Source organism: Melozone crissalis, unplaced genomic scaffold (assembly GCF_028551555.1).
Source record: "Melozone crissalis strain CALT ecotype California unplaced genomic scaffold, PUWL_Pcris_2 ptg000139l_1, whole genome shotgun sequence".
NCBI classification, from domain to species: Eukaryota; Metazoa; Chordata; class Aves; order Passeriformes; family Passerellidae; genus Melozone; species Melozone crissalis.
The window spans coordinates 3,352,539-3,379,011 of record NW_026535912.1 but is presented as its reverse complement, the minus strand read 5'-3'; positions in this window follow the sequence as shown (position 1 = coordinate 3,379,011).

Here is a 26,473-nt window from a genome sequence, read left to right as displayed (position 1 = left end):
GCAGCAGGGACACGCTCAGCACCTCCTGGTTTGGAGGAGCTGCTCTGCTGTCTGCTCACAGGCATTCCCTGTAAATACTCCCTGGGAAGAGCTCTTGGCTCAGAAGGGGAGGCCATACCTGTGATACGCTCGGTGACATCCAGCAGGGCTTGACCACTCAGATGATTCCATTGGTAGCTGAACTCTTTCAGCAGTGACACTTTATCTACAAGGGAAACACACGTTTCTGCTCACTTTTCTCAGGTCATAGGAGAAAGGACAGTGGGGAGGGAAAGGGCAGTGCCAAACCCATTTTATAAAATAAAGTACATTTCTGCAGATGTTTGAATCCTTTCCTTCTTTTCTTCCAGCCTACTTGGCAGGGTTTTAAATTCCAAAAGAAAAGCTCTCCCTTCACATTTGTAAATCCAAACTTGTCTGCTGTAGCAGGAGCTGTGTTAAAACATTTCACACCAGGGACCTCAAGAGTTCAGTCACATGGAAGCAGTGAAAAGGTTTGGCAACCCAGAGCAAAAAGGAAGAGCCCCATACTTGGGTCACAGAAAAGCACTGAGTCAGGCAGTTCCTGAGTTCACAGAGCAGCTGGGGAGGAGAAAGTGGAAACTCCCCTTGAAGACCTGCCTCTTCAACACCCCTTTTTTCAGGCATATTCCCCCAGTACGGAATTTTCAGAGCTGACATAAATGTGTGTGGCAAAGGAATTTACAGCAGCCCTTGCCTATGTAGTTAATTGCTGTGGCCATCTTGCCCCATGCAAAACAACATGTGGAACAAGGCATCACTGACAGCTGGGTTTATACCTGTTTGTTCTAAAGAAATGAACTTGGTGAATTATCAGTTCCCCTTTGAACAGAGAAGACAAAGAAGAAAAGTGGAAAATAGGCAGCTAATGCCTCTAATGTAGAGCCTTCCAGGTGGCTGCTCTGCAGAAGCTCTGATGGGTCAGTGTCCCTTCATGCCAACAGCAAAGCTGTTCATTTGGGAAGTCAGACAGGGCCCAAGCAAACTCCAAACTCCCTTTGCCTCTGAACTGTAGCAAAGCTGTAGCCCAGGACTTGCTCTTCAGACAAGTGCACAGAGCCAAGGGCTCCTGGGACTGTTGGGAAATGCTGATCCCATTCCAGCCTGTTGGGGATGGTGCATAAGGACTGCACCTGCACAGCCTCTGGTGGGTGTCAGCTGGAGTGTTCCACAGACAAGAGCAGCTGTCAAGGCACTCAGCGCTCTCTTGTGCAGGAGAGACAGAGACGAAGCTGAGGAGAGTCCCTGCCAGGGCTCAGCCTTACCCAAATGAGCAATGGATTTTTCCAGTGCTTTCACAGCTGCCCCATGAACCCTGGGATCCTTTGAGTTCAGGTTCTTTGTTATTCCTTCCACCAAACCAATGATCACCGGGTTCAAGGCATTTTTCAGGGCTCCTGTGATTTCAGCCAGCACATCCAGCGCCCTCTGCTTCACTTCCTTGTGGCTGTCAGATATTCTCAGGACAAAATAATCAAAAATCTGTGAAGAGAACAAGCAACGTGAAAGCTGGATTCAAATGTCCTTGTTTGAAGACTGGGTGTAGCAGTCAACAATGTCAAAGATGAAAGTGATCCTTTCTGTCAGGTCAGCACTCGCTTGCACAATTTCACTGTTTTCCTGTGGGCCACTCACTGGAATGGTGGCACAGCCTCATGCTGGTTGAAAGATTTTCTTCTGTTTTTAGGAGTTTTGGCTGGGGACAGGATAGTTCTTATGGTATTTCTCTCCATCTATAAATCATTAAATCAATTCCATTTATAATGCTAAAGACTACCTTTGCTTTGAATGGAAGCAGATGTTTACAATGCCCGGTTTTCTATTCAGTTGCCTCAAGTACTGAGGGCAGTTATGATTTTGCCAAAACTATGGCTGGAAGAGATCTAAGTTTTCTCTTGTTTGTCTCAGAGCCAGTGTCTGGAGAAGTGCAGGGCTCTGATCAACTCTTCCAGGATCCAGACTATTTCTCTAAGTAACAGGTGGACTTCTGAAATGTAATGTGTTGTACAGCTCTCATTAGAGCAGGTTCAGTCCCTTGACAGCCACATTATCAGGCACCTTTTCCTGGAAAAAGGGAAAAAGAAGCTACTGGGAGGAGAAGGCAGAGATGAGTCCTTAGCCGTTTTCCTCCTTTTCCAAAGAGAGAAAAAGATCCCCAAGAAGGGTGAGCACTGTCTTTACCAAGAGGAATAGGAACAAGGATGGAAATGAGTAGCCAGAGCTGTGACAAGATGGAGTATATAGAAGTATTCTTTAAAAAAACAACTGGGTTTTAACCAACTCAGCCTGATACTTCTCTTCCCTATGCAAACCCATTTTTGGTCTAGGGAACAATTGCCATGCTTTCAGGGGCTGGATTCCCTTCACTTCACCCAACTGGGAGTAGGAGACAGCAGCAGTTACACCAGCAGAAAATTCTGCCATCATCTGATGAACAGCATCAATAGGCACCTGCCAGACAAATACAGCTGGACTGAAATAACTTGTCCTGAAGCCTGGACCTGAATTACATTTGTCTGGGTAAGACGGACCAGCGTGTCCCAAACAGCCAGGACAGAGTGCCAAGACACACTGAATTAACTTTGCTGCTACAGGCTCAGGAAAGGAGCTAAAGGAAAGGAGCAGTGAAGATACCCTACATACTTGTACAATGTTAGTGGAGATGAGCTGGGGGCTGGTTTTGCACAGGTCTAGGAGGAGTTCCACTCCTTCCATCCATGTCTGAAACCCCTTGGCTTCCAGGAGATGGTAAAGCTTCTGGAGCAGCTCTGTTTCTTCCACAGCTGGAGGTGACGTGACCTGGGCTTGTGCACGGGGTAGGAGGTGTCCATCAGAGGGAGATTTCACCCTGGAAAATAAAACCAAATGAGGACCTGGTGGTGATAATTATCCTAGCATGGCATCCCTATAGTGGAAATAATTAGCATTGACTCCATGATTCCAGAAGGCTGATCAATCATTTTATTACACTATACTATACTATACTATACTATACTATACTATACTATACCATACTATACTATACTATACTGTACTATACTGAAACTCATCGCCCTTACAGACAGTCTGATACAGACAGACCAGACTGGTCAATTGAATCCAAAACACCATCACCAGTGGCCAATTAAGAAATTACTCTTTGGTAAATAAACCTCCATAACACATTCCACGTGTTCACAACAACAGGTGCAGCAAGTGAAGATAAGAATTGTTTCTAATTTTTTTCTCTGATCTTCTCACAGCCTTCCTCAGGACAATGCCTGGGAAAGTTGTGCCTGCTGCTCTCTATGGAGAGAGCTGCAGCCACAGACAATATCTTCACTTAATTGTGAGCAAAACATCTTGAGCAGCTTTCCTAATGATATGATTTGAAGCTGGAAAGTCATGAGGGTCTGAAAAACAACATGGACCTCATGACAATCATTACAGGAGACAATCTGCCAGTGACATTCTCACCACTGCTCACTCAGGAAAACCAAGGATGAGATACATCTCATCTATCTTCAGATGGCTGCCAGGGCACACAGGTCACATTGCTTTGTGGAGAAAGAGAGACACTACTGCCAAGTTTAAATGCCTCCTCATATGGGATGTTTGTGTCTTAGAATAAGGAAACTCATCACTCTGGAGAAATGTCTCTACAACCAGGCATGACAATCTGGAAAAGTAGCTCAGATGCATCTGAACAGATGAACAGGGCCATATTTGAAGGATTCAGAAAATCAGTAACAGAGAATAAAAACAGAAGCCAGACATCCCAGAACTACACTTACCTTTCATTTGCTTCCCTAGAGACCAGATGCACAGCTTAACAACCCCACTGGGAACAATTCTCCTGGATCAACCTGTCTCTTCCATGAGCACAGGAAGATGCTAGCTGTGCTACTGAGGCATGTGGTCACTTTCCTGCCACTGCTGAGCAGGACAGAGCTAAATAAATCCCCTCTGCTATCAGAGGGGAACAGGTACAAGTAGCTCTGCAACAGCCATGAAGAGACAGCAAGGAGCAATTCCTGTCTTAAATGCTGATTGCAGCACAGGGGGCAATAAACCAAACATGCTGTCCATCAAGCAAATTACATGAAGGACAGGAATATCAAGACAAAAAGTCCACATTCAGACACCTGTTGACTGAAGTTGTTCAGGAATTGCCTTGCTACTTACTACTCAAACTTGGTACTGTTTGAGGGTAAGAAAACCTGGATTCATCCAGGCCAAAGCACATGGATGAGAACTGCATCTTTGTGGAATGGCATCTTGCTTCCAGACTGGGATTTCTCATGAAAACACCCATCTGAAAAAGACTCCACTCAGATGAAAAAAAAAGCCCTGGTTGAATTTACTTGTCCCAAATCAGGCAGCAGACACTTGGCCCTCTCCCAGCCTCCACAACACTGCCCTTGCCACTGCACTGGATCGTCTGATCTGCAACCAATGGGTGTCTTTTTGTCTCTCCATTTTTGTGGAAACCCCTCCAGAGAAGTTGTGTTCAGCACAATGCACAAGTAGACATTTTTTATCCCAGAGCATTTGTAGGAAAGGAAACAATCTGTGGCATTGGTCATCTCTGCCAGAAAGTTTTTCCTGAGGAAGAGACAGGTAAAGCTTGTCATGTGCTTTGTCACATCTGACAGAAGTGCTCAGTACCGTTTGCTAGCAGACAATGTGGCCTGGGGCTCCTTTGAGGCATCGTTCCTCTCCTTCACCGGCTCCTTGACAAATGGGCCTTCAGGCTTCTGGTTTTCCATCCCCGACAAAGACACAGAGAAACCCCATCAATCTTTAGAATATAAACCAGGAAATTCCCTGTTGAAAACACAAGTTAGAACCAAGATCACTGCTACCGAGGCTTAGGGAAACTATTCCTAACTTAGAGATGGAAACAAACCAGAGATTCAGTGATGCCAACTCTTTGTTTTCAATAGCCCAAGGCAGGGTATGGGTGCTACCAGACTGAGCAGCAGTCTAAAATCCCAAATTCCTTAGTCTTGAGCATAAATGGGAATAATGCAAACTGGCAGGCAATGAGTGTTTGTGAAGGAAGCAGCAGAAAAAATTGGACTCTTAGGGGGTTGGCCCATTGTGTTGGAATTTGATTTGGTTCAACACTCACTCTCCCTGTGCCTGCACAAAGGCAGGCTCCCTTCTGTAATGTCGATAAAAAGAAAAAAAATCCCCCCCCCCCAAAGAAACAAAGGATTTTCCACTGGATGCTGCTGAATTCACCAAGCTTCTTCCAGCTCCACAGGGCTGGACAGAAGGGCAGTATTCCCAAAAGACAGACAGTAATTGTAGTAACTAGGATTGACCTGGACATCTTTTGAAAATTTGGAAATTTTCTTGGCACTACTACTTCCATTGTCCTTTGCAAAGACTATGTTACCTTCAGAAGCACAATTCTGACTTAATTGCTTTACAAGGGGCAGAGTAGGGAGAGCATGGTGGGGACTTATGCTTAAACGTAAACCCATTTTCTCCTCTTTCCCTTTCCTCTTAGTGACCAATATTGAAAATATTCAAAACCCCACTTTTCCCCTATAATATCAGTTCCTTTGTGGTCTGCAGATGAACAGGCTGAGGATTAACAGCTCATTCCCAGGAGCAAAATGATTCAGCAGAAGAGGAATGAGCTGAAGACAGATTGGGTATGTTTCATCTCATATTAGCAGTGGCAATGCTTGCACAAAGGAGACATTTCTCCTGCCAAGCACTTATTTTCTTATTAATTCTTTACAGAATATCTTCCAGGTCACGGGGGGAAAGAGATTGTTCCAGAAGCATTTTAAATTGTTGATGATTGAGCAACATCTTCACCATCTCCTGTCCAAAATACCTAGGGAAGGAAGGAAGTGAAAGAAAAGTGAACAAACACGGGAAGAGTGTTAACAGAAGAGGCTGATGCCTTAAACTCATCAGGTGCAATCCCTGCATGAGAAGGCATTACCTACTCAGCAAAGTGGGAGATTTACCTGACTTGACACTGCACAGTGCTGTCAGCTGAACACAAGAGGAGAATGTGGGGCAACAGAAAATACCATTTCACTCTAAAACTGGGGGTATGCTACTGTGGCATCAAAGCGTCCCAGGGAACAAGCAAAACACATCTGCTTTGTTGTCTGAGCCTGTTAGCAGTGTCTTGCTGCCATTGCACAATAATTTGCCTTTCTTTACCTGGCAGGGAAGCCAGGACAAAACAGCTCATGCATCCTCTTGATAATTCTATACTATGTGTATGCACAGGGGCAGCTAGTTGCTCTGGTGTTATTGGCAGCTATCCATGGGAATTTCATCATCAAAGGAAGGGGATTTTGGTGGTTTGGGTTGATTTTGCCAGTAGGAAACCACGGTTTTATTCAAGAAGTTTGGAACTCACTGAGCCACAGATAACAGCATTCTAGAAATCTGCAGAACAGGTTTAGAAAGACTGAATATTTTGGCTAAAGACCCCTGAAATATTTCTAGAAAAGTCTGAAGTTAATGAGAAATGGATGTTTGGGATCCTTCAGTGATGAACATTAGCCAGTACTTTGGCTTTGTGTTGTGCACCTAAGGCCCAACAAAACTGTTGGACTGGCTGATCTGAGCTCTTTTGATCTCAGTAAAGAATCCTTCAAGCCACAGGAAAAAGTTGGCAATGCTCCTTTTTGCTGGCCAGCCTCAGGTTTCCCAGTACAGCCATTTGCCCAGGCGGTCTAGAGCAGTGGTCACAGTGCCAAGGCTGACAGAGCTCAAGAACAGTTTGGACAATGCTCTCAAGCACATGGAGTGACTCTTGGGGTGTCCTGCACATGGCCAGGAGATGGACTCGATGACCCTGATGGGTCCCTTCCAACTCAGCATATTCCATGATTCTATGACCCTTATTCACACCGTGAGGTAACTTCATATTCCCTTTAGTTTCCACTCTTGTGTGGTTTCACCTTCACAGCCAGACACAAAGCGGTTTTCCCGTTTTGGGAGGTGAAATGAAGATCATTCCCTTGTGTCCTTGTGGCAGTCCTGAGCAAGCTTCCCTGCCACGTGTGGCAGCCTCTCAGCCCTGGGTGTGCCTGCGAGCTGGGTGACTCCAATTCTCTCCATCAGGGACAGGAGGAGTTGGGCCGCACACTCGTGCACCGGGGCGGGGCGGCTGCTGGGGAGGAGAGAGCAAACCCTGGGCACAGGGACAAGGAGCAGCAGCAGCGCCGGCCTTGGCCAGAGCTGCTCCCTGCCCTTGCTGGGGGAAGGAGCCTGGGCTCTCCCTGCAACTTCAGACACCTGTAGAAGGTTCTGTCCTCAGGGAAACACAAAGGTAGCATTGCACACAAGGCCTGCCTGCACGGAAGAGGGAGGAATTCAGTCTCCCTGCACTGTCTGATACTCAGTTACTTTCACAGTATTTACTCTGAGAAAGATTAAAGAAATAGATGACAAATGAATAATTTAAAAAAAAAGGACAATTGATGCTGACCCATCAGAGGGCACCCAGTACACAGAGCTGCAGCAGGATTGAGGCTCTTTCCACCCATTTATCCCCAAATCTGCAGAACTTTGGAAAACAACAAATGCAGGGAAAATGCATTGTGGGCGGTGAAGTTGCAGAATATCCAGCAATGCAGCCTGTTTCTTCTGTGAGGCTTGGCAACGGATCCATCTGAATGTTTTACCCTATTGCAAAGCTGAGGAAAGGGTGGCAGGCAGTTTAGCCAGGCTGTCCTGTTCTAGAGAGTGTCTCTTGGGAACTAGCAGGCCCAGCACCAACATTTAAGGCAGCATTTGCTCCAACTGTCCCATGGCAGTCAGCCTGTGAAGGTGCCTGTAAAGTGATTCATCATCTCAAGGCTGACATGAAACATCACTTTGAATAGAAAGTAGAGCTCTAAGGCCAGCACAGTCATACAAGACTCCTTTGGCAGGAGCTGCACCTGCAGTGCAGGCTGTGCCACAGCCAGCAGATTGTCCCCCATATGCTCCACGCCCCAGCAAGGACCCTCCTCATTTCTCAAGTTAATGGCATCATGAGGAGACATGGTTTTCCCAGGGCCTCTGTGGTTAGCGCTGTGAAATACCAAACACTGCTCACAGCTGCAATTGCAATTGTCCCTCTGCCCACAAAAGCACAAGGCTCTATCCTTGGCCTTTGCAGGCACTTTCCCTTCCCCATCAGTCACCACATCTAGGAAAATCTGACAGACTGGGAGAACTCCAGGAAGCAGCAGGAAGCTGAGTCAGAGGAGCTTTAGTTTGGACATCAGGAAAAAGGGTTTTTCACCCAGAGGGTGGCTGGGCACTGGAACAGGCTCCCCAGGGCAGAGGTCACAGCACCAAGCCTGACAGGGTTGAAGGAGCATTTGGACAACAATCTCAGGCACTTGGTGTGACCCTTGGGCTGCTCTGGGCAAGGCCAGGAGCTGGACTCGATGGCCCTGATGGGCCCTTCCAACTCCCCATATTCTACACTTCTGTGATTCTGAGAACTAATAGGCTGCAGGAGGGCAGAAATAGGTGACAAGAGGAAAGAAGTGAGGTTGGTTGGAGAATCAAGTCACTGAGTTCACAGAAGATACAGGATACAGGACCCTTTCCTGCCACCATTCCTATTCTCTGTCTCATCCCTTCTCCCTCCCACACACACGAAGGTGAAGAATATCACTAAAAGAAGAAGAACCTGCTTGACTCCCATGTCCATGAGAGCAGTCATTGCTCGTGCAGGAGTCACATTCTCCACCAGGATCCCCAGGCTCTGACTGGCTGCTTTCTGAACAAATTCTGGGGAGTTGGACACCATCTGGAGAAGGACCCGAGCAACCTCATCCACCTCAGAGTCCATGTCCTTCTTCAAGGTCACAAAGAGTCTCCCAGAGTGACTATGGCAGAATAGGACACCTTGGAACGGAGGTTGGTCACCTGGGGAAGTCATGAGGGGAAACATAAGAATCACCTTGGAAAGAAAACCAGTTGCCTTCAACAGAAGTCCCAGGACATGACAACACATCCCACTGTGTCCAGAGGAACATACAAGTACAGGAAGAGCAGGAGAGCACAAGCACAAAAAGGCACTTACTCTGGCACCAATTTCTGGCCTCAGACCTGCTCACTGCAGGCCTAAAATAAAAATTTCATTAAGTGTTCTACTTAACCCTTCTAAAATATCCACAGCTTTGATTTTAGGCCCTTTAAGAAAATTAAAGCAAAAGCTGCTTTCAAATAATAAAGGCACAACTGATAAAGATAAAAGAGTCAGGTGTTCCTGTTCAAAAAACCAACACCAGCAGTTGAAGCACTCAGCCAGGAAACAGAAAACACAGGCTCTGGTCTACAGAATAATTTGCAGTGTTTAATTACAGCTTGGGCAGAGACTGGGACTCTGGCAAATAATATCATTAGTGTCTCAGTTTCTGCATTTACACATTGCATTATAAAGGCTCCACACTCAAAGATGAGTGTCAGATACCCGACCTGCCAGTAAATACAGCTGCATGTACCCACAGATCCTACAGACAGCTTACAGACATTGGAAATTTCAGGTCTAAAACCAGAAATGAAGGCAGACTCTGAGCTCACATGGAGATGAACAAGCACACACCTACTCTACACACTGTGTATGAAGTATGGGGGACAATTCAGAACAATGTTCTCACCTCGCTGGTAACTGCCAAGCAAACCTCACCAAGTCTACAAAGCAGGACCTCTGAATGGGACCCAGCCAGGTGTTGGATGGTAAAGAGTCCCTTCTCCTTCAGCTCCCTGAAAGGCAGAAGATTGATTTTTCTCCCCACCAAGGCAGCACCCTCTGAAATGACCAGGCTGGCAGCTCAGTTGAACAATGGGAGGTGCTTTTCAAGGAGTGCTTAATGAAATCGTGGAACGCGTTGCCCCAGGATGCTGTGGCTGTCAAAAGCATTCACAAACCCAAGAGGCAAAGAGAGGGGTTTCAGAGTGGCCATTTGAGATGACAGCCTTTCTGAAATCTCTGGCACATGAGGCCCCTCTGTCACTGCTTCCTAGGAGCTGTGAGACCGGGCCATGCTGCTGTTTGTTGTCACCTCCCTGTACCTGTCCCTGAGGCACAGTGCCACCGGGCTGTTATTGGGGCATTTTCCTTCTTTGTCAGCCCCAGCAGGCATTCAGCAGGGAGAGCCTACACTGGCTCTCTAGAGCTGAGTTTCCAATCTATGATCTCAGCCTCTCTGTCACCCCCTCCACTCCCCCTCACACATTCCCCAAAAATGCAGCAGGATGTCTGCTGGGACCCCCTCAGCCTGCAGGAAGGCCAAGTGGGTCCTGGCCTCTCCTGACTCACAGCACAGCTTTCTTTCATCCCAGCATGGAAATATAAAAACTACATTATCACATCACACAGAAGGCCAGGAGCTTTTTATTTTGGCTGCAAGTGTCCACAGGGCATTGGGGAAGAGGAGAAAAAGAGTGTTTTGCAGCAAGCAACCCGGCTACTCAGGCAGGATGGTAGGAAAAGTGTCTGGAAGCTGCTTTTTAGGACTTTGGTTGTTCCGCTGAAGCTTCTGACAGAGCTGATGGGCAGATCCCAGAGCTGTGGAAAGTTCCTGGGAAATCTGTCCTTGGATATGTCTACGAATGCTCTCCCAGCCATGAACTGCCATCTGTGTCCTGTCCATATATTACTGCCTTGACTGTTGAGTGTCTGAGGTGCCTCTTGAGGCTGCTATGGACCTCCTTCACCAAGGAATGGATTGTGATACAACATCCCTTTCTGCCTATATTTGGGCACTGACAGAGCCTGGAGCACTCTGGCTGGAGCTTGGGCTCTGGCCAAGCAAGATTGCTAATGAGAGCAGCTCACGGTCCTCAGCTCTTCCCTGCTGCTGGGACAGACAGACATGGCCATGGGGACAGAATGGAGCTGCCCCATCTGCCAGGGCACTAAGAAGGATGTGAATTTTTCTCTGCCCTGTCACCACCAGTTCTGCCTGGGCTGCATCCTGCAGTGGGCAAAGAGAAATCCAGCGTGCCCACTCTGCAGAAGAATGATAGAAGCTGTCAGGTTTTCTGAGTAGGGTGAACAGGACTACATACAATGTGCCATCAGCTCCCCCAAACAATTGCTAGAGTGCAGCAGGGAGAGAGCCTGGCCACCTTGCTGAAAACAGCCTCCCAGACCCTGTGAGGGCTGCTCCATCTTCCCCACAGGGAACATTGTCCCCAGCTGAGCAGGGGGCTGCAGGACCAGAGCCTGTGGATGGCCTCCTGCCCAAAGTGTGGGCCGAATTTTTCAAATAACAATGTCATCTACTGGCCCAAAGGTGGCCCTGGCTGCACCAGAAGCTGGAGGGAATATGCCAGCACCAGAGATGGCTGGTTAAGGAATTCATAGAGCAGCATCCTGCACGCCCTCTGTGCCTATGGTCAAGTTGCCCAAATCTTGGTGCCAGTGCTGCAGCTTCTCCTCTGTAGCAGTCTGAATTGCTGCTACCATAGTCCAGGGTAAAGAAGCAAAAAGGACCTTTGCATAATCTCCACAGATGTTTTATTCAGCTCTGCAGGGAGATGTTCAGGTCCCAGCACCCACACACAGAGGGTCTCATTTTGTCTCCCCAGGGGCCTGGGGGCTGACCCTGATCTCGGGGCAGTACAAAGATAAGGGGGCCAATCAGGGAATAGGGAAGGTGTGGCTCAGGAACACAGGAACAGACACAGGAACAGGGGAAGGAGCCAATGGGGTCTAACAGCTTTTTGAGGGAAGCTTCTTGTGTCTCCCTAGACCAGGGAATGCCCCCCCAGGGTCTCCACAGTTCCCTGTGTTTTATATTATTAGGAAAGCTTCTCTGAAGGATCAACTGAATCAACACAAAATGACAAAAACAATCAAAAGCACTCATAAGACAATCGTTCAAAATGCAAGCAATTCTGAGTTCCCAATGTGCCAACAGATTTCTTGGAGTGTCTTAGATCTGGCAGGAGGGATGCAGGGTTTTCTTAGCACAGTTTATCAGGAAACTGAGTCACACATACTGAACCTCTGGTCCATGGCCTCCTCACTGCCATCGTGCAGCAAGGAGGCCCAGAGGCTGCTGTGCTCTGGTCCTGTCAGGGATGAACACAGCGGCTCTGTGGCCAGTGCCAGCTCCAGCTCCAGCAGCTCACAAGAGGAGACTCCTTCCAGAAGCTCTGCTGGCTCCAGTGTGGCAGACCAGCAGAGCCCACTGGAAGCCACCCTCCATTGCAGCCACCCCCAGCTGCGCCCATCATCACTGCAGAGCAGGAGCTGCCCCAGAGGAGCCGCGGCAGGAGCTCATGGCAGTGGCAGGTCCCTGTGCCCAGGGCAGAGCCACAGAACCTCTGCTCCTGCCTGGGACAGGGGCTGCTCACCCTGGTGTCCCACCAAGAGGAGGGATCCTGGGCCCCAAACTCTGCCCAGCCCTGCAAAAGGCCACCCCGCCAGCAGTGCCAGCAAGGTTCCTGCAGCCATTCAGTCAAATCAGAGGAAACAAATGTCTCTTTAGCTGACACAGTCTCTGCACACAGCTTTCTCCCCTTCTCCTGGTGCCTTTCCCTGACTCCAGGAAGAGCTGCAGGAAATGCTGTGTGAGCCATGATGATGGAAGAACTACTGATAAAAACACTGGGGTGATGCTTTCAGAGGAGTCATGAATGGAAGATTGATCAACCTTCCAGCCAATGGTATGCCAAAAGTTTCCATGCTTTAAATAATTGATTGTAATAAATTAGTTAAAAGAAAGATACGGAAACAAATTAAATCTCCCACAGCTTCTGGCTTTCCTCAGGCTCCATGGTCTATGTATTGCTAGACTCACTTCATTTAGGCAGAATATTAACTGCCCTGACTTGTTGGAGACTGACCACAAGGTCTCATCTGTGGTGAGCAGTCACTAAAATTAGCTCAGCAGAGGCATCTTCAGCTGTCCAAGTGTAGCAGAAATACATATTCTCTGCTTCATGACTGTGTGGCAACAGCTGCTGGTGTGGATGTGTCAGCGTTGCTTCATGGATTACTCCTGGGAAGGAATTGTGTGCACAGGCACAGTGTGATGGCTTCGATCTCCTCTAATTACTCCAATCGGATGATGGCCAGAACTTTTAGGCAAAAAGCATCATGACAGAATAATTTTCAATATTCTCCAAACTACTCCTGTGGTTTTGATTTTCTTACTGATTAGGTTCAGTGTCTGGCTTCAAGAAATCAGTCCAGAAAGAACAGGCAAACCTCAGCTTGCAAGTTAGAGTGCAAGTCTTTAATCTGCCGTTTTTGCAGCATGTACAAACAACTTTTCAACATATTTGCAAAAAAAATCTCTTAGTTCTTGCTATACCTATCCAGAATCTGACTCTCTCCTCGTTTTATTTTGATTTGAGATCCAAGCATGATTTTTTTCTGGACAGGAAAGTAAGACCCAGCTGCAAATACAGACTACAAGTGTGAATCTATACTGCAGGAACTGAGCTGTAGCTTGCAATTAAAGGCAAGAAGTGATGCCATGGTAAATGTGAACGTTTAGTGCTGACATAGGACCCTTCTGCAATGCTCCACCAACCCATGGTTCACATTGCTACAAACTCTCTTTTTGATGTTACAAAGAGTGTTTAAGAGCTGGCTGTAAGAAAAAAAAAAAAACAGCCAGAAAGTTAATTTTTGTTAATATGGTGAACAATGACTATCTAATAATTCTGAGCTCACAGAAGTGAGCATTCAGATTTCCACTTAGTACGTGCAGGCAGTTTTCATTTGAAATCAACAGGTTTATCCAAATCAAGTTATCCATAGGAATTAATTTGCTCTATGATCTACCTAAAAATGCCTCATTGTCTGATAAGTTTAGTAGAAATTTGCAAAGTCAACAGTCCACAGATTTTCATTTCTTGTTTAGTGGCTATTCTGCAGGAAAGCTTTTACAGACTAATCAGTTTGGATGTAATTAAAATGCCAGTACATTTCATCTAGCCATCTTGGTATTAGAGCAAAACCATATGACTGCACAGCCTTTTAAAATATATTTTCAACTAAATTTTCAAATCAACAGTCTGAGTAGGACTCAGAAAAAAAACTCTACCAAACTTCAACTCCATTGGAAGATTCCCTTGTCACCCTGTGAATCAACTCTACATTCAGAAGATTAAAAGTCCCCATTATGGTGGTTTTGGTATGGTTAGGAATTGGGGAAGGGTCTTCTTCCCTCTCAACTCCATGCTGCAGTGCCCTTGGGATATGGCCTGCTGACCATTGTTTCTGCAGCCCTGGTGTTTCTCCATGAGGCAGAAAGTGCAATTGCATTTCCAGCCCAAAGCCCATGAGGAGTGGGGCGTGCAGAGCTGTGCCAGACCCAGGCCAGCAGCTGTGCCACCAGAGGGTTTTGGTTCCTGCCCAGTGCAGCTGGTGCATCTCTGCCGTGAGTGCCTCCCCTTGCCAGATGCCCATGGACAGCAGGTGCAGGGTTCTGCAAGGGGCATGGAACAGGGTGGGGATGTCTGCTGGCAACCGAGTGCAGCGGAGAGCAAACAGTCCAGGATGGTCCTGGAGTGTGTGACAGAGAACTCCTGACACAGCTGGTGACTGAGCCAGTGAGGGAAGGCACTGCTGGGCCTGCTCTTTGTGAGGAGAGAAGGGCTGCTGGGTGACAGCAGGGTTGCAGGCGGCCTTGGGCTCAGTGATCACAAAATGCTTGTGTTTGATTCCCAGAGAAGGAACGAGAGATGTTGGGGAAGTGTTGACAGGCAACAAATTGTGAATCTGTTAAGCTTTAACAGGCAGTGCTTAGTCGTACCTTCCCTCACACCAGTGGTTAATGTGTGCAAGTGGATGTCTTAGCCTTGAGAATAAAGACAGTGGGACTACTGAGGAGGTAGCTGCAATGCATTCAAGGAGAAGAAGGCTCTTAACCATGGGAGGAGAATTTGAGGAACGGGATGTTCACCACATGACCACCAGAGACCCTCAAGAGACTCCTACTCTAAATGTCAGTAATTTTGGGGAAGTGATTTAAACATGTCAAATACTTTGTGAGAATGTTTAGCCTGTGAGTTTGAGCAAAGTAATGAATAAAAGTAATGAAAGTAATGTCTTAGTTCCATGGATACTAACACGTGGGTGCACATGTTTCAGGGAAGTGATTCCTCACACACCCAGCACTGAAATAAAGTAATGCCTCTTTTCTCACACTGAGCTGGCAGTGTGGATCAGCCCTGCTTGGAAACTTTCATTTTGATCATTCCTATTGAAGCATAAGGAATGGTTGAAATGAAATCTTTTCCAGCTGTTTCCCTTTGGTTTACCTGTTTGAGGGTTAAAATTCTGTGCTGCAGATGACCTGGGTGTGTGCAGAGCAGTGCAGCCCCAGAAACCCCTTGGCTTGCCCACAAGTTGTCATGCCTTGTTGCCAGGTGTGCCCAGCTGTGGCAGGAGAAGGAGCCCGCAGCACAGTGGGCACCATGCCCTGCCCAGCTCCCCGCTCCTGCCTTGGCTTCCCCTGGCACACAGAAGCCTCTGGAAATCAGCACTGCCAGTGGCGTTCCCAGCTTGGAGCAGCTGCTGCTGGCAGGCAGATGCTGCCAGTTCGACTGCTGCCAAAGGGGAAGAAAGGCAGAGATGTACATGCACCGGAGCCCTGGGCATGTCCAATAAAGGTGCAAATATGTGGGGAGATTTGTTAGGAAGCATTTCAGCTGTGATGCCAACAGTGGCTTCTCTCCTGGTTCTGTGTGTTCTAGATGAGTAATGCAATGGTTGGTGTCTGTTCTCTCGGCTGTTTTATGGCCTGGAAAGGCTCGGAGATGGCCTTGGGCAGCCCGCGCTTCAAAGGATGAGAAGAGGCTACAGGTCTTTCTCGGACTTCAGTATTTATTGGTTGTTTATCTAAAAGATTTTCTCTCTGCCCGACAGAGGTCTGCCCAGCAAGCCAGCCATGGGCACACTCCTCGCCCCTGGGGCGGTCACTTATCTTTATACTCAAAATTACGTATACAATATTTACCTATTCTTTCCAATACCTTTTACCCTTATTGACCGGTGCACTTTTAGTAATAACCAATCCCAAAGTGCCACCATCACCACAGAAGATGGAGGCCAAGAAGAAGAAGAAGAAGGACAGGACACGCCCCAATTTCTCCATCTTACTTCTCTAGACCCCCCTGTACAGAAATCCTAAACCCTGTGTTTTACACTCTAACTTATCCCCTCACCATTTACCCCGGTGAAATCCTCCCATCCTCATACAGGTGTCGTCTCCCGTGTAGGATCAAAGTCCAGCCACCAGACACTTCTGGCAACATTCCAGGACTCCCGAGCCCCCCAAGGGTGGTCTCGGTCACTCTGCACCTCAGTCCTAAGGTGCTGAAATCCCACAGGTTGGCTCTGACAATTAAGAAGCAGATGTTATGTGGATGTTCAAATGTGCAGTGATGGTATTGTAATATATCCTCCCATAGTCCTCTTTCCCGTCCCCCTTGTAACAGCCTTGGTAGTCAGGGCATTTGGGGAGGGCTGGCTTGTGACCAGCAGGCAGGGTGTAACAACACCTGACCTCCAGTCAGGATGCAAGAAAGTAATCTCCACCAATGGACAGCAGAGAAAGAGTTGACTGACAAAACTTTTGGAGGGGCTATGGGTATAAAAGGCAGGGCATCCTTTTTGTAGATGAGCATATGGCTGCTAGTCACAGAGACTCCCAATGCTGCAATTGTTCCTTATTCAGTCCTTTGTTAAGGTTTACTATACCTTTAAAATTTTAAAAGTGAGAGTCATTTCTCACATGTGCAATGCTGTGGGCCATTGTCTTGGTCTGATTTCCTTTGCTTGGGTCCCATCTCAGTGATCAGCTGGGGTACAGGCTGTAGGTGCTTGGGGCACTCTTGGAGTTCCTCTTGGATCCCCTGAACAACAAGGTTTGGCCCATGAAGGGAATTTGTGCTGCTTTGTGACAGAGAAAAACTTCCCAGGCTCTTTTGTGTTTGCTGTAGGGAAGGTTGGTTATTGCTTTGCATAAACTCACAGACCAGCACGGAGCGTTTGCTTTGTGAGGTCAGGGCATGGTTGCCACCTTGTCGAAGTGACATCAGAAGGTTGCCTTGGTGCACGGAAGGCCTGAGTGTCAGAGCAGCCCTAGGCCTTGCTCAGATCAGGAGAACCCTCCTGGTTGGGGAATTTGTCAGTGGGCAGCTGCCCACTGACAAGAGCCTCGTTTTGTCTATTATTTACAAAACTTTCAAAAATGACAATGTTTCACCATCTGGCCACGGCAGCTTTTGCTGCCTATGGCATTTCTTTTTCTGCATATTACGTGACACACTTTGCACGTAAGTAGAGGTTTCCCTTCTGCTTAGGTTAGGGTGCATCCTAACCTGACTTTTGCATGTCTCCCTTCTCTTTCTTGGTGGCTGACTTTCTGATTTTGAAAGAGAAAGAGCATTAGGATGCCACTGGTTTGGTACAGCTCCTGTCAAGGCATTCAGCTATAAAGGGGGTGTCTGTAGCCACAGGGGCAGCATTTGCAGGGGAACCTGCAGGGCTTCCGTTCCCTCCATGGGAGAGTCTGTGGCAGCAGAGTCTGTCATTTCCTCAGGTTGCTGGGACAAGCAAGACACCTTTGAAAATGTAGACTGGCAGAGCGTCTTGGAAGGCCATGTGAAAACTCTGCAGTTGTTCCCAGAATTCAGAGAAAGCTTATTTCTTTTTTAATATTGTCATGAAAGGATTTGACTGTCTAACATGACCTTTTGCCATGTGCTAAAATAGTGATTCCCTTTGCAAGGAAATGCAAACTCTAAAGCAGTGAGTGTCTGCCACAGCTCAGGGGAATTTTGGGGAAGCTTTTCCGGGCAACCATTTCCAGCAAGTAAATGAGAATTAGTGCATGCAAGTGATTTAAAAAAAAAAAAAAAGTCCTAAAGAAGAGGATTTAAAAAGCAGATTTATGTGTTTGGTAGAACAGGAGCATTGAGTGTTAAAGAAGAATTTGCATTTTCTTGGTCCTGTTTGTAGCAATTTACTGGCAAAACAGGCCGAAGTGTAGGCACAGCCAAGAATATTGTCCTGATCTCTTGCTGACTGTGTGAATGAAATGTGTCTCCTGGAGGGATGTTGTGAAATGGGAAATCATCTCTGTTTGGGTTGACTTGTTCTGTGGGATTCAGCAGCCCAGGCAGTTTCATGAGAGCATCTGGTTCATTTTCCCTTCCCACTACAGGACACCTGAAGCATGTATTTAGCAGTGCTGAAGATCCTGAGGTGAGTGAGAAAGGAACATTTCGTGTTCCTGGTGTTTAAGAATTGTAGAGGAAGATGTGAGCTTGGCCAGTAGCAATAGACTGTACAGGGCCAGCTAGGAAGGCCAAAAGAAAATCCATATTCATGCCTGTAACAAAAATAATAAAGGCAGAGATAGGTATTTTTAAATTTCCTTCTCAGAGTTTGAAGAACTAAAAACCTACTTTTGAAAAGAGAACGATGCTTGCTGACAGCAGATAGGGAAAATTTAAATAACAGCAATTTCCTGTACAGTTGAATTGGATCATTTTAATTTAAACTGAGGGACTTAGAATCCTATTCCTATCAAAATTGATGATATCTACTTGGAACATGAGGTGGTAGAACAGGAAGGCCATCTTGAAACGGCACATGCAGTATCTGAAGAGCATTGGGCACCTTTGTGGCTGGGGAGCTGCGTGGGCCCAAAGGACGCAGGGCTGGCGGCCTTGAGCAGCTGAAGATGAGGCAGCGTGGGGCCAGGGGGCCAAGAAGGCCAAGGGCACGGTGGCTGTGCCAGCAGCAGTGGGGCAGCAGGAGCAGGGCAGGGAGCGTGGCCTGTGCTGGGCAGCGCTGCGGCCACAGCTGGAGTGCTGTGTGCAGCTGTGGGCCCTGGGAAGCAGAGAGTCATGGAGGGGCTGCAGCGTGTGCACAGAAGGACAGGGGAGCTGGGCAAGGGGGGGCAGAACAAGGCCAGTGAGGAGGTGCTGAGGGAGCTTTAGCCTGCACAATGGGAGTCTCCTGAGAATCTCCTCAGTGCATTCAAATATTTAGCCACTTTTGGACTTGACTTTCCCTCTCTTTTTTTAATTGTTATTTTTTGCTTTACTTGGAGGAGGAGGCTTATTAATTTTCTTTTTCTCCCAACTAAGGTTCTTTTCGCAATTATTTCCTGCCCTTATACAGCACTGGCACTGGTTCTGCTCGAAGTTTCTATTCCAAGGTGTCACTTCTGGGGAATACAGTATTTTTGCATGAGAACTCATCATTTGGTGCAGGGACATTGATGCGGAAGGAGCTTTTGTGGTTCTAGGCCAGCCCCTATGGCCTTACAGATCATTTTGAGCTTAACAATGCCTGTGAGTTTCTGCAGCCCAGGGAACCAGTGTGTGTTGTGTTTGGGAATTGAGCAGGAAATCAATGCCCTTGCATTCCAGCTGGTGCTCAGAGATCACAGGAGCTGGGAGGGGCTGGGCTGCATTTCTGATTCCAGCCACTTTAGCACCATCAGTGTGGTCGTGTCCAAGAGAAGAACTTGCCGCACAGATGCACAAAGAGTGCAGTTCCCATTGCAATGCTCTGGGTCTGATCCCTTTCCATAAGGACCTACAATCTCCACATTCCCCAAGAGTGTGCTCTTTTGAGGAACAGGAGAGCAATCTCAGGATTGCTGCTGATCGGCACACTGGCTATCATGTTTTGATGTGTGCAGCAACAGAGAGGGCAGTAACGGGAGATTATAGTAGTGAGATCTATCCGTCTATCTTCCTACCTATCTATCTATGTAACATTTACATAACTGAATCTTCCTGGCTCTGGTCCAAGGCAGTTGGAGGTACAAAGATCACCAAAACCATCCCTTCTGGAGAGGATTAGAGACATTTTCCCTCGACCAGTTCTGAGCAGGCGGAGATGTTTCTCCCTCCAGATATGATGGTTTTTCCATTCATAGTTGTTTTCCTCTTCTGGCCTCTTGTGCCCTGATGTCTCCAGTTAATTCTTTCAATTACTGCCTGTCCTAGAGAGGTGGAACAATTCCATGTTTAGGTGGTCTTTGGTGACTCTGGTCATACATGCCATGCATTACATGACACATGGTTTCCTTCACTGGCTTCCTCAGGGCTGTGTAAGTGCATTCGCTAATGGGGCCTTATGAGAGTGTCTGTTTCTGCTGGTCAGAATTCTCAGTTGACAAAAGAGGGAGAAGAAACACTTTGGTCCTCCTCCATATACTGAGATGGCCATAGAGGCTCTGTGACTTCCATCAGAGATCTTTGCATGCATCCTCATCTCCTGAATGACCAGGTTTTCCAACAAGAGAGTGGATGTCAGAAAGGCAGAAATGCTGGTGCAGGCCTGAAGAGAACGTGAACCCCAGAAGTGTCTCTCACAAGGGCTGAGCTCACCCAGGATGCCACCTGCAGAGCCAGGATGGAGCTGTGGGACAGGGCGGGGTGTCAGTCACTACTGAAAGACAAACAGGACATGGCAGAAGCAGAGGGAGGCCCTCACCAGACCCTTGAGAAATGCCACCCCTTCCCTGTCAGCTGCCTGAGAGGCTGTTGGAGCTTCAGTCCCAGATGGCCCCTGACTGTAAGGCCAGGGTCACTTTGGAATCTGTGCCTCCCCTCGGGCAGAGAATGACCCAGGAGAGCAGCAGCACAGTGCTTTGGGAAGGTGTGAGCCCAGCAGCCTTTGAGTCTTGGCCCACAAAGGGCATATGGGAAGTTGAAACCCATCTTGTCTTGCTTTCTGTGCAGGTGCTTCTAGAGAAAGAGCAGGAGCAGACTGCTTCATCAGAGATGCCATGCCAGACTCAGGGAGAGCTGTTCCAAGCCCGAGAGCAGGAAGAGCAGCTCAGGCAGCAGGTGGAAGAGCCACAGGAGAATGACCAGGTGAGCCTGACTGGCCAGGGGACAGAGGGAAGGGCAGGAAGAGGGGCATAAACCAGAGCTCTTGGGACTGAGGAGGCCAGGAAGTCCCACAGGCACTGGGAAGCACAGGGCCTTGGAATTTGCAGAGATCAGCCCTGGAACAGGAGGTTTGCAATGGAAGCAGATGTGGGGAGGGAAGCAGAAAGAAGTGGCTGAATAAATGTGATTTTGAGGCTGCAAGAGGAAAAAGCTGAGCTTGATGGCAGCTCCCAGTCACTTGCTCTGCATTTGTGTGCACAGCAGATCAAGGCAGAGGCACAAGCAGAGCTGCCTGAAGCTCAGAATGCCATCATGGATATGAAGAGAAGGAACAAGGAAGACATGGGAAGAATTCAGGAGGAGAATCTCCATCAGCACAGGAGCGGTCAACAAAACCAGGTGAGTGAAAGAGTGGCAGCCACTCCACTCATGAAATGTCCTCTCCCTTCTCCTTTGCAGTCTATCAAGGGACATATGCAGGCAGAGCTGCAGGACTCTGAGGCTAGCAACAGGGCAAGGGAGAAGAGGCTGAAAGAAGAAATGAAAATTTTCAGAGAGAAACTTAATCACCTCCCTCAGGCTCTAGAATGAGTGAAAGTGGGATGCAGCCACTGCAGCCACCAAACTGGTGGTTTCTGCCCTTCTTGCCTTTCCACTCAGAGCAGCAGGGAGTGGGGCCATGCCTCTGTGTGCCATCCTGCTCTAGTGTGTATCACAGTCACTCTGAAGGACATTTCCTGGTGTGCTGAATCTCCACTGCTTCTCTGTTCTTCTGGCCTATTTCTGCTCTCCTTTTTTCTTAAAGTGTTTCTACAGTGGAACGTAGTGACCCAGATGGAGGATTGAAACAAGCTGTCTGTATCCCCTGTCAATCTGTTCTTTGCCTTTCCTCACAGTCGATGACTCCTGGCTGACAGGGACAAGCTGTAGTGTCTGACTGCTTTGTTCTGTTTGACTTGAGGTGCAAGTGTTGACATCTCACCGGGCAGCCTGCGAAGACCTGCAGGGAATGTGTGGCAATGAAGGACCCCAAGTTAGAAGTGAGGCACAGGAACAGCGCCCACCAGAAATGCTCCAGGTCCAGCACATCATGGGCTCTGAACCTGCTGCCGCAGCAGCATCACCTCGAGGAAGCTCTTCTGTTAAACCTGGGAACTCAAGCTCAGGCAGTTCCTGGGAACAGGAGATTGAGGAGGAGTACCTGGAGCTGCTGGGTACATCTGGGGTGTTTCTTGTCTGAGGGACAGTGTGTTGTGTGCAGGTGTCAGCAGAGCTGTACCAAATGCTCCTCCTGAGTTGGGTGTCACAGGGCCATTTAGGACTCCCCAGAGGAAGTGCTGTGCTCTGAGGCAGCGAGAGAGCTCTGGGTGTTCCTGCTGCCTCTGAGCGTACCTGGGACTGGCTTGGGTTTGCCTGAGCTTCCCTCTCTGCCAAAGGCTGAAGCAGGAATTGTTCTTGGATCTGCAGAAGGCTGTGACCTAGCAAATGATTTAGGCAAGTCCTGAGTGCTAGTGGCCAAACTGAACAGAATTTTTTGCTTCCTAAATTCTCCTTAGACTCCTGACTTCCAACTGGTCATCAGAGCAAAAACACTTCACAGAAATGGACTGGCTTTGGAGTTTTGTCTTTTTGGTTGGTTTTTTTTTTTTATTTGGGGGGGGGGGGATTGCTTTTGTATTGTTTATTTTTGGTGGGGGTTTTTTGTTATGTTTTCTCCATCCTGAAGGAGCCCTTTTACCCCACGTCTTACTGATGTCATTTTTATGACTCTTACTGTTACCACTACTACATCTGCAGTTTATTTTCATGAGAATGCTATATTTTTGTCAATAAGAGAATGCTATCTTTTTGCCAATAAGAACTACTTTGAAAGAACATCAGGTTACAGGACAAATAGAGAGCATGAGGTGTTTTCCATGTGCCCCCAAAGAAAAACCAGATACTTTGATAACAATCTTTATTTCATCTTCTAGTTTTATGCTTGTCAAGATGTGTTCAGGAGACACATCCAAGTGGCGTGATCAGATAAAAGTGTACTTCAGGCATTTCTCAGGAGACAGCCTCCACCCCAGCCATGGTATATTCCTCAGATCCATGGCACTTTTCCATACCTGATTCCCACTCTTTCCCATAACTGTTAGAATCCTATCCATTGGCCCAGGCCCTGCTCAGATCAGTCTCTAGGAGAACACATCAAGCCCTTTGTGATTCTGCAGCACAACCCAATGAATCTGCTTTTGCCCATAACAGCTGCCAGTGCTGTGCTCCCAGATAAGAGACATGGTGAGGCTGAGATCAGAGCCGAGTGAATTCTGTGTCTGCATCACCTGTTGGGACAAAAAGGGCACTGATCTGTGCCTCAGTGTGGCTGATCTCAAAGCCCATCCTGTTGTGTCCTCAATGGGGACAACAGCTTGTCCAGGGCTCAGGCTCACTCTGGCTTCTTCCCATCAGTGCCTGTCAGTGCTCATGCTTGGGCTTTGCCAGCCTTGTTGTGGTCGCTGCCCTGTCCCTGAGGGCTGGAGGGACTGCAGAGGCTGGAGCCTTCCTTAGCTGGGAGAGGGGCATCTTTGAGCTCAGTCTGCTCATAAACAGGTCAGGGTCCTGATGCTGAAAGCCCCGTCAGGATCGCTTACAGCTTGAGCTGATCTGGTTTACAAATGGGAAGGCTTTCTTTTGGCAAACTGCTGAAAGGTGGGGAAGATGTCCTCCTCTCCTGGGATTGCACGTCCCTGTGCTTTGTTTCCTGTCAAGAGAACTCTTCAAAAGACTGTACAAAATCAGTCTCTGTGCTGGCCACCTGTGCTGCAGAGCTGTCTTCCTGGTTGTGGTCGTTGTTACCCAGCCGACCACAAAGGGCTCAGAGCTCCAGGCACTGGGGCTACCTTTTGTATCTCCTGGAAGCTGGGATCTCTGCTTTAAAGTCAGCATCTTGCCTTTTGTTTCCCTCGGGGAGAATGGTGAACCCCACTGAAAATCCCCTGATGAAATACACGCATCTGAAATATATTGGCAGAGGGTGAGTCCAACTGCAGTTACTTCTGCACAACCATGGGCCAGGTGTTTTTCTGGTGGAATGTCTATCCAGCGTGAAGTCAGGCCAGCTGCAAAGATGTTCACACACTGGGGCTAGATTGTCTCATCTCTCAATGCTGCTCAGAATTTGTGAGTGGGCTCAGAAGGCATTGTCAGAGATGCCTTGCTACCAAGGTCTTGCCTGCATCAAGGAACAGGACCTGGAAGATCTCCGTGTCTGTCAAGTGTGGGACAGCGCTGTGTTAATTTCTTTAGCATTTTTTGTATGTCTCAAAATCATACTGGCACACTAATGAAAAGAGAAGAAACTTGCTTGCCTGAAAGAGCAACCTACACCCTATCAAAGCTGTGAGATAACAGTTCCCAGGAACAATTCTTTCCCCTGGTTTGAAGAAGGAAACACTCTGTGGTCAGGATACGAACCACACTGTTTAGAAAGTGAAACCCAAGAGGAAAGACTAAACTCCCTTTAGAAGTTTAACCCCAGTGCTTCAGGAACAGGCCCAGTGCCCATGCACTTGAGAGGGAAATGCATCATCTGCCTTCTGGCAGAGCCCTCCTGCATCCTGCAGGTATTGACACTTCCAGCAGAGATCTCCTGTGTGGGCTGGCTTTCACTGCAAGATCTAAATGGCTTCTCCTTTCTCTGCTTCTGTTTTGTTTCTAGGAGTTTTGGAGATGTTTATAGAGCACTCGACACTGCCACAGGAGGAGAGGTAAATGTCAACAGCCCCTGCAGACTCTGCTGCACTCGAGGGCTTTCCCCTCTGCTGTGAGCTGTGGCTGGAGCTTTGGGCAGAGCTGTGCTGAAAAGGCACAAGAAGCACAGACTGGTGCCAGCCCACAGAACACATTTGGGAATTTGTCCTCCTCAGCTGCCGGAAGGAAGGCACGGAGGGTGCCTTTCAGAGAAGGACGCGCTCACTCGCTCTCCATTGCTAAAACAAAGGTGGTGCCTTCGAGCACCTCACTGCTCTTTGGGGCTACAGCTTCAGAGTCCTGAATTCTCATTTCTGGCTGCCAGCAAATCCATCTGAAACTCACTGGTAGTTCCTTAGCCACCTGCCATGCTGCACTTGGGAAGTGCACGTAGGGAGAGATCTGCAAGGTGTCCCTGAAAGCCCTAAGCCCTGCCCATATCACAAGATGTATCCACAGAGTATTAAGGCATGGATTACTTCTTCTGAGTCCCAAACAAAGCAGCAGAGAGTGTGGTCAGAGGTTTGTGGGTGATAACTGAGACACCGCTGTTACCAAGTGGTCAAGGCAAAATGTCAGTGGCCCCATGTGTCCTGTAACTGGCTCCCAAGGGAGCACAGAAATGGGCTGTTGGAATGTCAGTTCCTAATTACTGCAGTGCCTAATCACAAGGCAGTTTGGCACAGCTCAGCTGTGTCATTGCAAAATCACTCCCTCCAGGTGCCTTGTGGTCTCGTGCCACCAACCTCTCAAGTTACTGATTTTCAATGTCATTTTAGGTGGCAATAAAAAAAATACATCTTCAAGGACTGAGGAGGAAGGAGCTAACCTTTAATGAAATAATGATCATGAAGAGGTATTAGAGTCCCAATGTTGTGAATTATTTAGACAGGTGAGAGGTCATGGTCTTACCCCATGAATGTGTGTTTACATAAAGCAAACATGAGAAGTTAAAAACCCACTTTGGTTAGTGGAGCAAGTAGAGCTGTTAATTTTGATTTATTCATATTTCTCTACTCATATCCAATGGATGAGAAGAGAGTGCATCTTGTCTGCATGAGTCTTCCCTGGCACACCTAGTTTGATAATTATTCCAAAATTATTCAAAACCTGGATCAGCTGTATCTTCCTAACTCAATAGCCTCAAAGTTCACTGCCTCCACATTTATTTGGGATTGATTTTCTAAAGTTTTTTAAGTGCAGATGAACCATCCTAAAGTGGATTTCCCTTGGATTGTTACCCCTCTTTGCCATTGCTATGCATGCCAGGAAGACTAGGTGCTTATTTCCAGAAACACCATGCCTGACAGGTTTTTTATCTGGGCTGTTTCTAAACTGTACTTTTCATTTGCTGCCCATCTAAGACATCTCTTTTTCACAGCTGCGCCTTTCTCCTTGAGACTGCACAGATTGCAAACAATGCACAGCCAAGAGGGAATATCTATTCCTTTGATTCTGTCTTTGTCACAAAGACATCTGGAAATAAGAAACCTGGAAGCAAAAATCAACATAACCATGCATGTTTATCTCCACGCCCTTGTTTCCTACTTTCAGCTACCTTCTGGGCGGGGAACTCTTGCTGGTTATAGAGTACATGGATGGAGGTGTCCTGAGCGATATCGTCAGCCAGACCTGCCTATCTGAAGATGAGATGGCAGCCATCAGTCGGGAGGTCAGCAATCCCAGCTGTGTTTCCAAGGGCTTGGGCAGCATTGTCTGGGAAACAGGGGCTCAGAGCTGGAGTGATTTCCCGTGCCAAGCTTGTTTCTGTGTTGCTGGTATGCTATGGGCAAGTAAAAGCATCTCAAGTGAAAGGCCTGCCAGTGCCCCTGCACTCCCTATACTCAGTGCCAGTACTCTTATCTCCTGC